Source organism: Stenella coeruleoalba, assembly GCF_951394435.1.
Source record: "Stenella coeruleoalba genome assembly, chromosome: 10".
In the NCBI taxonomy this organism is placed as follows: Eukaryota; Metazoa; Chordata; class Mammalia; order Artiodactyla; family Delphinidae; genus Stenella; species Stenella coeruleoalba.
The window spans coordinates 3,192,675-3,204,751 of record NC_137156.1 but is presented as its reverse complement, the minus strand read 5'-3'; the positions used below and the strand labels follow the sequence as shown (position 1 = coordinate 3,204,751).

At 40.7% G+C, this 12,077-nt stretch overlaps 1 protein-coding gene across 4 annotated transcripts in view; it reads right to left on the bottom strand.

Moving 5' to 3' along the window:
• CDYL (chromodomain Y like) overlaps positions 1-12,077 on the bottom strand; it is a 153,058-nt gene that overhangs the window by 100,652 nt on the left and 40,329 nt on the right. The window lies entirely within an intron of this gene.

Below are 12,077 nucleotides of genomic sequence, written 5' to 3'. Positions count from 1 at the left end.
AGTACTGACCTTACTTTCTGTAACTTCTGTTTATAATTCTGTTAACCTCAAAAAGCACCTGGCAGATAATCACTAATGTATGCTTCCATAAAGACTCGTTTTGCCAAAAATTAGTATTAACCTGTTTTAGTAACTGGCCAGTCACTACACACTTTTAACAAGCTTCAATACCATGACGAAGCCCCCTTGCCCACAACTGTTGTTTCTAAGAAACACTAACACTTGACTACGGGAATTTAAAGGACAGATTGTGGACTAAAGCAAAAAGTTTTATACAGATGTCCCCAAATAATCAGGACACTCTTAAATAAGACCGATTTTCTAAGGGAAACATGATTAAATCTAAAATTTATTAATAAAAAGTACTGACGCAAATTAATGACAACTGGAGCCTGATAAAGTACTGACTTTTAAAATCTTTGCTATTACACAAGAAATGTTTAGGAAAATTAGTCAAATATTATTAACAAAGTAAACAATAAGCTTCAAATATCCTATATATGCAATCATCTTCTGCCCTTTGCCTCTATCACCTTCAAAAAGAACAGACCATCGCAGTTCTGGGCACATATCCTGAGAAACTTCGAATATGAAAGCACCCCAATGTTCATATCAGCACTATTTACAATAGCAAGACATGGATACAACCTAAATGTCCATCAACAGATGAATGGATAAAGATGCAGTTTATACAAACAATGGAATATTATTCAGCCATAAAAAAGAATGAAATAATGCCATTTTTAGCAACATGCATGGACCCAGAGATAGTCATACGAAGTAAGTCAGACAGAGAAAGACAAATACTACATGATATGACTTACATGTGGAATCTAAAATATGACACAAATGAACTTACCTATGAAACAGAAACCAACTCACAGACATAGAGAACAGACTTATGGCTGCCAAGGGGGAGGGGTGGGGAGAAATGGATTGAGAGTTGGGGATGAGCAGATGTAAACTATTATATATAGGACAGATAAACAAGGTCCTACTGTATAGCGCAGAGAACTATATTCAATACCCTGTAATAAATCATAATGGAAAGGAATATGAAAAAGAATATATACGTATAAATGAATCACTATCCTGTACAGCAGACAGTAATACATTGTAAATCAACTATATTTCAGCAGGATAAATTAAAAAAAAAAAAACAGACCGACCTGCACCGGTGACCTAAGGGGCTTCACAGGGAAGCCTTAAAGAGACCATCTCAAACTGTCATCCATGCAGTTAAGGCTTAAGACCCTCAACACTGAGCACATCCTAAAGAATCAAGTAAAGACTAAGACACACATCCCATCGGGAAGCTATAAACAGCCACACAACTAAAACTGTCCTGTTCTATGACTTCTCCAAGAATTCTTTTCCTGATCAAAACATCTGCTTTTTCACTGAATTCAAAGAAAAATGCAGGTCAGCTGCTCACGATGTAGATTCCTTCCTGCCTGTAAGACCTTCACTGTCATCATTTTAAACAAGAAAGCGGTGATTTGTTCTTACATGCTTGCTCATTCATGTATCTGTCAAAACCAGAACATTTCCAGATCCTAACAGGGGGCATAAATCTGGCTCTGGGTACTAGCAACCGATTTGAAATTGACTGTCTGGTAAAGGATATCAAAGGTAATTCTGACTATGTTAAAGTTATCACAAACGCTCCAATTTCTGTAAAAATCTGTTACAGGAAAAATGTAAAGCATCAAAGAACCAATCTGCTGTACTTGAGCTTCACCCTAAAGTTCACTCATTCATTCATTAAACGAACACTGAGGGCCTACTATTTGTCAGGCACTGTTCTAGCCTTGGGGGTGTTACATGTGGGCTCCCCTGCCCCCCACCCCCCAAATCCTACCTTACAGAGGTTACTTTCTTCTGGAAAAAGCCTGCCAAATTTCAAAGAATCATAGGTGATTACAGTTAAATTTTACTAAACTTCATTATTTATAAACAAAAGAATTAAACAAGTAACAGAATTTTTAACACTGGCCATTAACCAGACCTCTCCCAGGTCTTAAAGTGTGAGGCATGTCCACAGGCAAGAACTCTCAGAAAAGCTTTAGCAGATCTTTCTAAACATCCTTACAGCAATCCCGACCTGCAGAAAAAACCTGAGAACTCCTGCCGACAGTTCCCGATTCCACCCCCAGAGAGCTGGAGGTTCCCGTATCTTCCAGGTTATAGAAAGATACAGTTACTATTTTATTCTACCGGAGTAAAATTGCTTTACAACGTTGTGTTAGTTTCTGCTGTACAATGAAGTGAATCAGCTATATGTACACCTATATCCCCTCCCTCTTGGACCTCCCTCCCACCTCCCCAATCCCACACATCTGGGTCATCACAGAGCACCGAGCTGCACTCCCTGTGCTATACAGCAGGTTCCCACTAGCTATCTATTTGACACATGGTAGTGTATCTATGTCAAACCTAATCCCAACTCGTCCCACCCTCCCCTTCCCCCCAAGTCCACATATCCGTTCTCTACATCTACGTTCCTGCCCTACAACTAGGTTCATCTCTACCATTTTTCTAGATTCCACGTATATACGTTAACATACGGTATTTGTTTTTCTCTTCCTACCTTACTTCACTCTGTATGACAGACTCTAGGTCCATCCACACTCTCTATAAATGACCCAATTTCGTTCCTTATATAGCCGAGTAATGTTCCACTGTATATATGTACCACATCTTCTTTATCTATTCATCTATCATTGGAAATTTAGGTTGTTTCCACTCCCTGGCTATTGTAAATAGTGCTGCAATGAACACTGGGGTACACGTGTCCTTATGAACTATGGCTTTCTCAGGGTATATGCCCAGTAGTGGGATTGCTGGGTCATATGGTAGGTTCTATTTTTAGTTTTTTAAGGAACCTCCATACTGTTCTCCATAGTGGCTATATCAATTTACATTCCCACCAGCAGTGCAAGAGGGTTCCCTTTTCTCCACACCCCCTACAGCATTTATTGTTTGTAGATTTTTTGATGACGGACATTCTGACTGGTGTGAGGTGATACCTCACTGTAGTTTTGATTTGCATTTCTCTAATGATTAGTGATGTTGAGCATCCTTTCATGTGTTTGTTGGCAGTCTGTACATCTTCTTTGGAGAAATGTCTATTTAGGTCTTCTGCCCATTTTTGGATTGGGTTGTTTGTTTTATTGATATTGAGCTGCATGAGCTGCTTGTAAATTTTGGAGATTAATTCTTCGTCAGTTGCTTTGTTTGCAAATATTTTCTCCCATTCTGAGGTTTGTCTTTTCGTCTTGTTTATAGTTTCCTTTGCTGGGCAAAAGCTTTTAAGTTTCATTAGGACCCATTTGTTTATTTTTATTTCCATTCCTCTAGGAGGTGGGTCAAAAAGGATCTTGCTGTGATTTATGTCATAGAGTGTTCTGCCTATGTTTTCCTCTAAGAGTTTTATAGTGTCCAGTCTTACATTTAGGTCTTTAATCCATTTTGAGTTTATTTTTGTGTATGGTGTTAGGGAGTGTTCTAATTTCATTCTTTTACATGTAGCTGTCCAGTTTTCCCAGCATCACTTATTGAAGAGGCTGTCTTTTGTCCATTGTATATTCTTGCCTCCTTTATCAAAGATAAGGTGACCATATGTGCGTGGGTCTATCTCTGGGCTTTCTATCCTGTTCCGTTGATCTATATTTCTGTTTCTGTGCCAGGACCATACTGTCTTGATTACTGTAGCTTTGTAGTATGGTTTGAAGTCGGGGAGCCTGTTTCCTCCAGCTCTGTTTTTCTTTCTCAAGATTGCTTTGTCTATTTGGGGTCTTTTGTGTTTCCTGCCACTCTTATTCAACATAGTTGAGCTATTCAACATAGTTTTGGAAGTTCTAGCCACGGCTACTGTATTTTAAAATAAAGCAGTGGCTGTGAATGTTTAAGGGGGTGTTTTTTGGTCTGCTCTAAAGCACAATTTTTAAGACTGAAATTAAAAATCACCACACTGATTAATCTTGGGGAAAAGAAGTTTTAAAGGCAGAACTTGATGTATACAATGAACTTCATATAGTGACCACACAAATCCCACTTTCACTCTTAACTTTTTCAGCTCATGACAAGAGGAAAATGGAAAGATCCTTACCTTGAATTTTCTACCTATAAGCATCACTAAACAGTCGCCATGAGTTTCAGGTGTCAGGTTAAGAACACAAAAGTGATTTGAGACCTAGACCCCACTATCACAAGATGCTCAGTCTATAACAGCCTCTTGGCTGATGGAAAAATGTGGAAAAAAGACATTCTGGTCCACTCAACAGGACGTGCAAAAGCTGGGTGGCATCAGACTGTGAAACTGGAGAGGGAATGGTACCTAATGAACTAATGAGATGGGTATTTCCATGTGCTAGTGTCTTCCCAAGACTTACTGACTCTCCATCTCTGGGACAGGAACCAGAAATCTGCAACTGCCCTCACACACACAGGATGCTGGTGCACACGGTCACTGAAGGACCACTAGTGATTCATGGGTAGTCAAGGCTGGGTTTCAAGCACGGGATGGATGTGACAGACTAGGGTCTTATCAGCTCGCCAGGCAGGGTTGTGTACAAGTAGAGCGGGGAGTGGAAATGAGGAGAGGAACCTACGTGGATGTGAGCCGTGGCTAAAACCTATTAGGAAGCTACTCTGCTGACCAAACTGGGAAATGGAAAGGGAAGTTACAGAAAAGCTTAATTTTATGGATTTAAGGGGATAAGCACTGTCCTGGTTTGCCTAAGACAGTCTTGACTCACACCTGCTGTCTCAGTGTCCAATCTGGTCTCACACGCGTCCTTTTCTCATTTTTTTTTGTTTGTTTTGTTTTGTTTTTTTTGCGTACGTGGGCCTCTCACTGCTGTGGCCTCTCCCGTTGCGGAGCACAGGCTCCGGACGCGCAGGCTCAGCGGCCATGGCTCACGGGCCCAGCCGCTCCGCGGCATGTGGGATCTTCCCGGACCGGGGCACGAACCCACGTCCCCTGCATCGGCAGGCGGACTCTCAACCACTGCACCACCAGGGAAGCCTCCCTTTTCTCATTTTTAACTAAGTATTATGGTTCACCATCACATTAACATAAGCCAGTTTCAGTTTGATAAACCTCTACTTTGTATATCTTGCTTCTGCCACAATTCACTGTCATGTGCAAGACACACGTGCAGTGAACAGAGTTCTCGTTTTAACCGTGTGGTTAAAGCGGAAAGTCAACCAGCAATAAACCACCAATTTTCCAGACCCTTTCCATTGCTGAATTCTATCAAACATTAAAAGTAGAATTTGCAGGACTTGCCTGGTGGTGCAGTGGTTAAGAATCCACCTCCCAATGCAGGGGACATGGGTTTGAGCCCTGGTCCAGGAAGATCCCACATGACACGGAGCAACTAAGCCCGTGTGTCACAACTACTGAGTCTGCACTCTAGAGCCTGTGAGCCACAACTACTGAGCCCATGTGCCACAACTACTGAGCCTGCACTCTAGAGCCCTCGAGCCACAACTACTGAGCCCACGTGCTGCAACTACTGAAGCCTGTGCACCTAGAGCCCGTGCTCTGCAACGAGAGAAGCCACCGCAATGAGAAGCCCGCGCACCGCAACGAAGAGCAGCCCCTGCTCACTGCCACCAGAGAAAGCCCGCACGTAGCAACGGAGACCCAACGCAGCCAAAAATCAATCAATCAATTTATATATATATATATATATATATATATATATATAAAAGAAAAGTAGAATTAGCTCCAAACCTTCTCCAATTCTTCCCCCAAACATAAGAGGAATACTTCCTAATTCATTCTGTGAGGCATGAGCTATCAAAGCCAGATAAAGACGTCACAACAGAACTACCCACCTGTATCTCTTACAAATACTGAAGCAAAAATCCTCAACAAAATACAGTAGATTCTCAACAATCACAGCAGCTATGTTTTGCAGAGGTGCTGTAAATACTGAGTGAGTGAGTTCTGAACCACTGCCCTACAGGAAGCATATGCACACCCCCCCACCCCTCACAGAGATTACAGTGTGCAATCCTAAAACAACCTATCCTGATAGATTTTGTTCTCTTTATAACGGAGGCAGTGGGGTCCAGAAGTGTTAGGGACTTGCCCGAAACGACCCCACCAAGTGCCAGAGTTGAGATGCGAAGCGGCTCCGCAGTCCCAGCTTCCTGCACAGTGTTGCGCTGGCCCCTGCGTTTCCACCCTTGGTCATCTCTGCGTGAGCGCTGAAACGAGAAGGCAGCGTCTCCTGGGTCGACTTCAGCTGGGAAGGTGCGTGTCAGGTGACACCACTCTCAGCACGTCCATGAATAACCATGAAAGCACCACAGTGTTCACTTGGGGGTTACAGATAAATTTCAGCATGTAGGACAATTCACAAACATGGAATCCACAAATGAGGATCAACTGTGATACCAAACTGAACCCAGCAGCATATTAAAGGGATTGCGTATCATGACCAAGCATGATTTATCCCAGAAACGCAAGGGTGGTTCCACATAAGAAAATCAATGTAAAAACAGAACTACCATATGATCCAGCAATCCCACTCCTGAGCATATATCCAGAGAAAACCATAATCTGAAAAGACACGTGCACCACAATGTTCACTGCAGCACTATTTACAACAGCCAAGACACGGAAGCAACCTAAGTGTCCATCGACAGAGGAATGGATAAAGAAGATGTGGTACATATATATACAATGGAATATTACTCAGCCATAAAAAAGAATGAAATAATGCCATTTACAGCAACATGGATGGACCCAGAGATTATCATACTAACTGAAGTCAGTCAAACAGAGAAAGACAAATATCAAGATATCACTCATATGTGGGATCTAAGTTTTGAAAAATGATGCAAATGAACTTATTTACAAAACAGAAACAGACTTACAGATATCAAAAACAAACTTATGGTTACCAAAGGGGAAACGTGGAGGGGAGGGACAAATCAGGAACTTGGGATGAACATACACACACTACTATGTATAAGATAGATAACCAACAAGGACCGACAGTATAGAGCAGGGAACGCTCCTCAATATTGTGATAACCTATATGAGAAAAGAATCTAAAAAAGAATGAACATATGTATATGTATAACCAAATCACTCTGCTATACACCTGAAACTAACACAACATTGTAAATCAACTATACGCCCATAAAATTAAACAGGCACAAAAAGAAAATCAATGTAATACACCACACTAACAAAACAAAGGAAAAACAAGATCATCTCAATCAGCGCAGAAAAGGCACTGATAAAATCCAATACCCTTTCATGATGAAAACACTGAACAAACTAGGAACAGAACTTCCGCAACACGATACAAGGCATTTATGAAAAACCCACAGTTAGCATCATACTTAATGGTGAAAGACGGAAGGTTTCAGGGACGAGACAAGGATGCCCCACTTTCAGCACTGCTATTCAACGTTGCGCTGAAGTTCTAGCCAGAACAGCTGGACAATAAAAATAAATAAAAAGCATCCAAATTAAAAGGAATTAGTAAAGCTAACACTATTCACAGATGACATGATCTTGTATATAGAAAATATATCTAAAGAATTCACAAGAAAGCTACTAATGCAAACAAATTCAACAAAGTTTCAGGACAAAGGATAAACACACAAATATCAGTGTGTTTCTATACACCCAGCAATGGATACTAGCCAAACTGCATTAATCTACAGATTCAATGTAATCTCTATCAAAATTCTAAAAGCACTTTTTGCGGAAATGGAAAAGCTGATTCTCAAATTCATGTGGAATTGCAAGGGCCCCGAGAGAGTCAAAACAATCTTGAAATAGAACAAAGTTAGAAGGCTCATGCTTCCCAATTTCAAAACTTAATACAATGCTGTGATAATCAAAACGCTGTGGTACTGGCCTAAGGGTAAACATACAGACCAACAGAGTCCAACTGAGACTCCAGAAATAAACCTATATGTCTATGACCAACTGATTTTTGACAAAGATGCCCAAGTCCAATCAATGGGGAAAGAACAGTCTCTTCAACAAATGGTTCTGGGACAGCTGGATATCCACAAGAAAAAGAATGAAATTGGAAACTCATCTCACACCATATACAAAACTCAACTCAAAATGGATCAACAATCAATATAAGAATGAAAACCATAAAACTCTTAAAAGAAAACCTAGGAATAAATCTTTCTGACATTGGACTCAGTAAAGGATTTTTAGCCATGACACCAAACACACAGGCACCAGAAGAAAAAAATGATAAACTGGACTTCAATTTTACAACTGTCTTTCAAAGGACACCGTCAAGAGAATGAAAAGACAGCCTACAGAACAGGAGAAAGTATCTGCAAATCATGTATGTGATAAGGGTTTAATATCCAGAATACATAAAGAACGCTTACAACTCAACAACAGCCCAATGGAAAAAAATGGGCAAAGGACTAGACGTTTCTCCAAAAATATACAAATGGCTAATAAACACATGAAGAGATGCTTAACATCATTAGTCATTAAGAAAATGCAAATCAAAACCACAGGATACCACTTCACACCTGCGAGGATGACTATGCTTTAAAAAAAAAAAAAGGGAAAGTAAGTGTTGGTGAATGTTGCTGACTGGAATGTAAAATGGAGTAACTTCTATGTAAAACAGTTTGGTGGTTAAACATAGTTAAACACAGAAGTACCATATGACCCAACAACGGCCCACCTTACAATCCGTACCATCCACTCCTAGATATACAGGTTCCCCCCGCTCTCCGAAAACAGAGCATTCCTAGGAAACCCTTCATAAGCTGAAATGGTGTAAGGTGAAGAAGCAATTGTCTTAGGATACGTCTTGCTAACAGATGCACAAAATAAATCGAGATGAAGCACAGATGCTCAAAGACACAGTCCAAAGCTTTGGTGGTCTGACGCTGAGTGCAGTTCTGGGGGAAGGAGTTTGCGGGGCCACTCCTGCTGCTGGGGTGCCCACTGCCTCTATGGCAGCTCGCTGCAAGACACACACGCGGAACACCTTGCTTTTCACCTTTTTTCAGAAAAGCAAAAATCCTCTTCCAATTTCTCTCAGCTAGTGAAAACAGATACTAACGTAGGTCTTTTGTAAAAGCAAACAGGCGTAAGGGAAACTTTTGAAAAGTGGGGGATGGCTGTATACCCAAAATAATTGAAAAGAGGGACTCACACAGACCCTTATATGTTAATGTTCACCGTGGCATTATTTACAGTAGCCAAAATGTGGAAATAACCCACATGCCCACTAACAGACGAATGGATGAATAAAGTATACGCTGGAGTATTATTCAGCCCTGAAAAGGAACACAGTTCTTACACACACCACAACGTGGATAAACCTTGGAAACTATGCTAAGAGAAGGAAGTCAGACACAAAAGGACAAAGATTATATGATTCCACTTATATAAATACCCAGAATAGGAAAAGTCAGAGACAAAAAGTAGAACAGTGGTTTCCGGGGGCTGGGGGAAGACAAGAATGAGGCGTTATTCTTAACCATTACAGAGTTTCTGTTTGGGGTGATGAAGAGTTTTGGTAATAGACAGTGGTGACGGTTGTACAACACTGAATTCACGCCACTGAGCTGCACACTCAAAATGGCTGTAAGAGCAAACTTTATGTTCTACGTATTTTATCAGTATAAAGAAAAAAAAGTATAGACAGACTGGATACGACGCCCAATCAAGATTCCTGAACCTGGAATCTCCACGCTCTCAGTGCACTCTCAGCAGCGACAGACCAAAAGTTACTCCTAGAAGTTGGCAGCATACATGCGCTATGTACATATACGTATTATGTACGAGTATACATAACTGGGAAGTGGCATTGGGACTGCTCTCTGAATATTCTTTCTGTTAAACTTATCACGGATAAGATTAAGTGATTAAGAATCTTAAAGGTAAAGGTCATCATACAAATATGAATACTAGTGGGAACTTATGAAATCTACTCTGTTTATACAGAAGAGTAAACTCAAAATGTTAACATTTATTAAGGACAGATGCCGAATCCTTCTGTCTCTACTTTCTACAGAGATGGGGAAGGACTCCAGCTGTCCATAATCCTGAAACTCCAAAGCCTACACTGTCATCTTCATTGCAGGAAGAGCTTCTCACATGTGAACACAGACGTCCACGTCAGGGCACGGGCACGGTGAGGCACAGCTTCATGGACTGTCATGTTCTGCAAGGACATTGGCTCGTTTAAGCCATCCAGGTTCATCCTTCCACTGCAGCTTTCCACAGGTAAGACGAAACGAACTCCCTCGAGTGCACAAAAGTAGAGCTTTGGGGCTACAGATCGGTAAAAGTATGTGGGAGTCTTTTTGTTATCTGCGTGATCTGGATATCATTTGAAAGATGAAAATATTTTTGCACATGAAGAGAACTTGAACGACATGAAACAGGTTTTGTTTTCCACACTGGACAGCAGCAATGAGCAGCTAAGGGACGCCCCGCACTGTCTGAATACCACCCAAATAACTGGACACGTTCTGAACAGTTTGTGGAGAAGGGCTTCTGGTGCTTCCTTGAAACCGAAGTCACTTTCATCACCTAAACTAGGAATTCCTGACATTCAACCTTATCAAGTGAAATGGTGAAATATATCTTTTCCACTTTCAACTATGTGCATGTGAACTGACTCTGTTCACATAAAATTATAAGACTATTAATCAACCACCCAACCAACCAATCAATCAGTAGTGTTACTGGCACAAACTCATTCTAGCTCACTAAGGAGCATAAAGCATCCTTATCCCTTTATTACTGACTGATTAGAAACAACTATATTCCCACTGACGAACATTCAGGTATACATTTTTGTAAATCAATTTGCTACAGTTATTGCATTCTTTTCCCCAAACTAATACTGTTGCTATACTGTTTAAGCTAAACGAGCCTTCCATTTATGGCAGTAATAGTTTACTTTTAAAAGAGAAGGTAAGCTAATTTAAAGAAAACATTAACAGTATGGGCGATACTGTTCTTGATATTGCAAAAATCAAGAACTTAAGTTTGGGAATTTATGGTATGGCAGTGATTACCTAATAGAAAAGGGAGATGCGTATTTTAATCTATATAATCCCAAAGGAGTGTGCTTTATTAAGTTTTGTAAAATTTTAAGAACACATGGAACCCCAAGGAATGCTTTTACATAAAGAATTCCTCTGTGACAGTGTTCATCACCTCCCCTCCGATGTGCACGCTGCACTTCCGGAACCTTCACTCGGCGCATGGAGGCACCAGAACCCACTGGATGAAAAGGTGAGACGGAGGTCAACAGTGATAAAGAAATGAGAATCTACATGACATCGTTAATGAGATAAGAAAAATCGAAAGTGAGATGAGAACAAATGAACTTATTTACAAAAGCAGAAACACTCTCAGACATAGAAAGCAAATTTATGGTTACCAAAGGGGAAAGGGGGGAGGGATAAATTAGGAGTTTGGGATTAACAGGTGCACACTACCATGTATAAAATAGATAAACAACAAGGACCTACCGTTTAGCATAGGGAACTATATTCATTATCTTGTAACAACCTATAAGGGAAGAGAATATGAAGAAGGATATATATAACTGAATCACTTTGCTGTACACCTGAAACTAACACAACGTTGTAAATCAACTATACTTCAATAAAATAATTTTTAGATTGTTTTAAAAGTGAGATAAGAAAATTTAAAAACTGCTTCTACTGCTATTGATACTACTCTGTGCTAAGAGCTGAAGAAGATGTATATAAAACAGTTCTCAGGGACTTCCCTGGTGGTGCAACGGTTAAGACTGCGCTCCCAATGCAGGGGGCCCGGGTTTGATCCCTGGTCAGGAAACTGGATCCCACATGCATGCCGCAACTAAGAGTTCTCATGCCACAACTAAGGAGCCCGTGAGCCGCAACTAAGGAGCCCGCCTGCTGCAAATAAGACCCGGCACTACCAAATAAATAAACATTAAAACAAAACAAACAAACAAGACAGTTCTCACTGTGGGCTTCACATTCCAGCAGTGAGGCAAGGCCTTGCGGATTATTTATTTACTTCTACAGATTTCAAGCTGTTCTGTTACTCC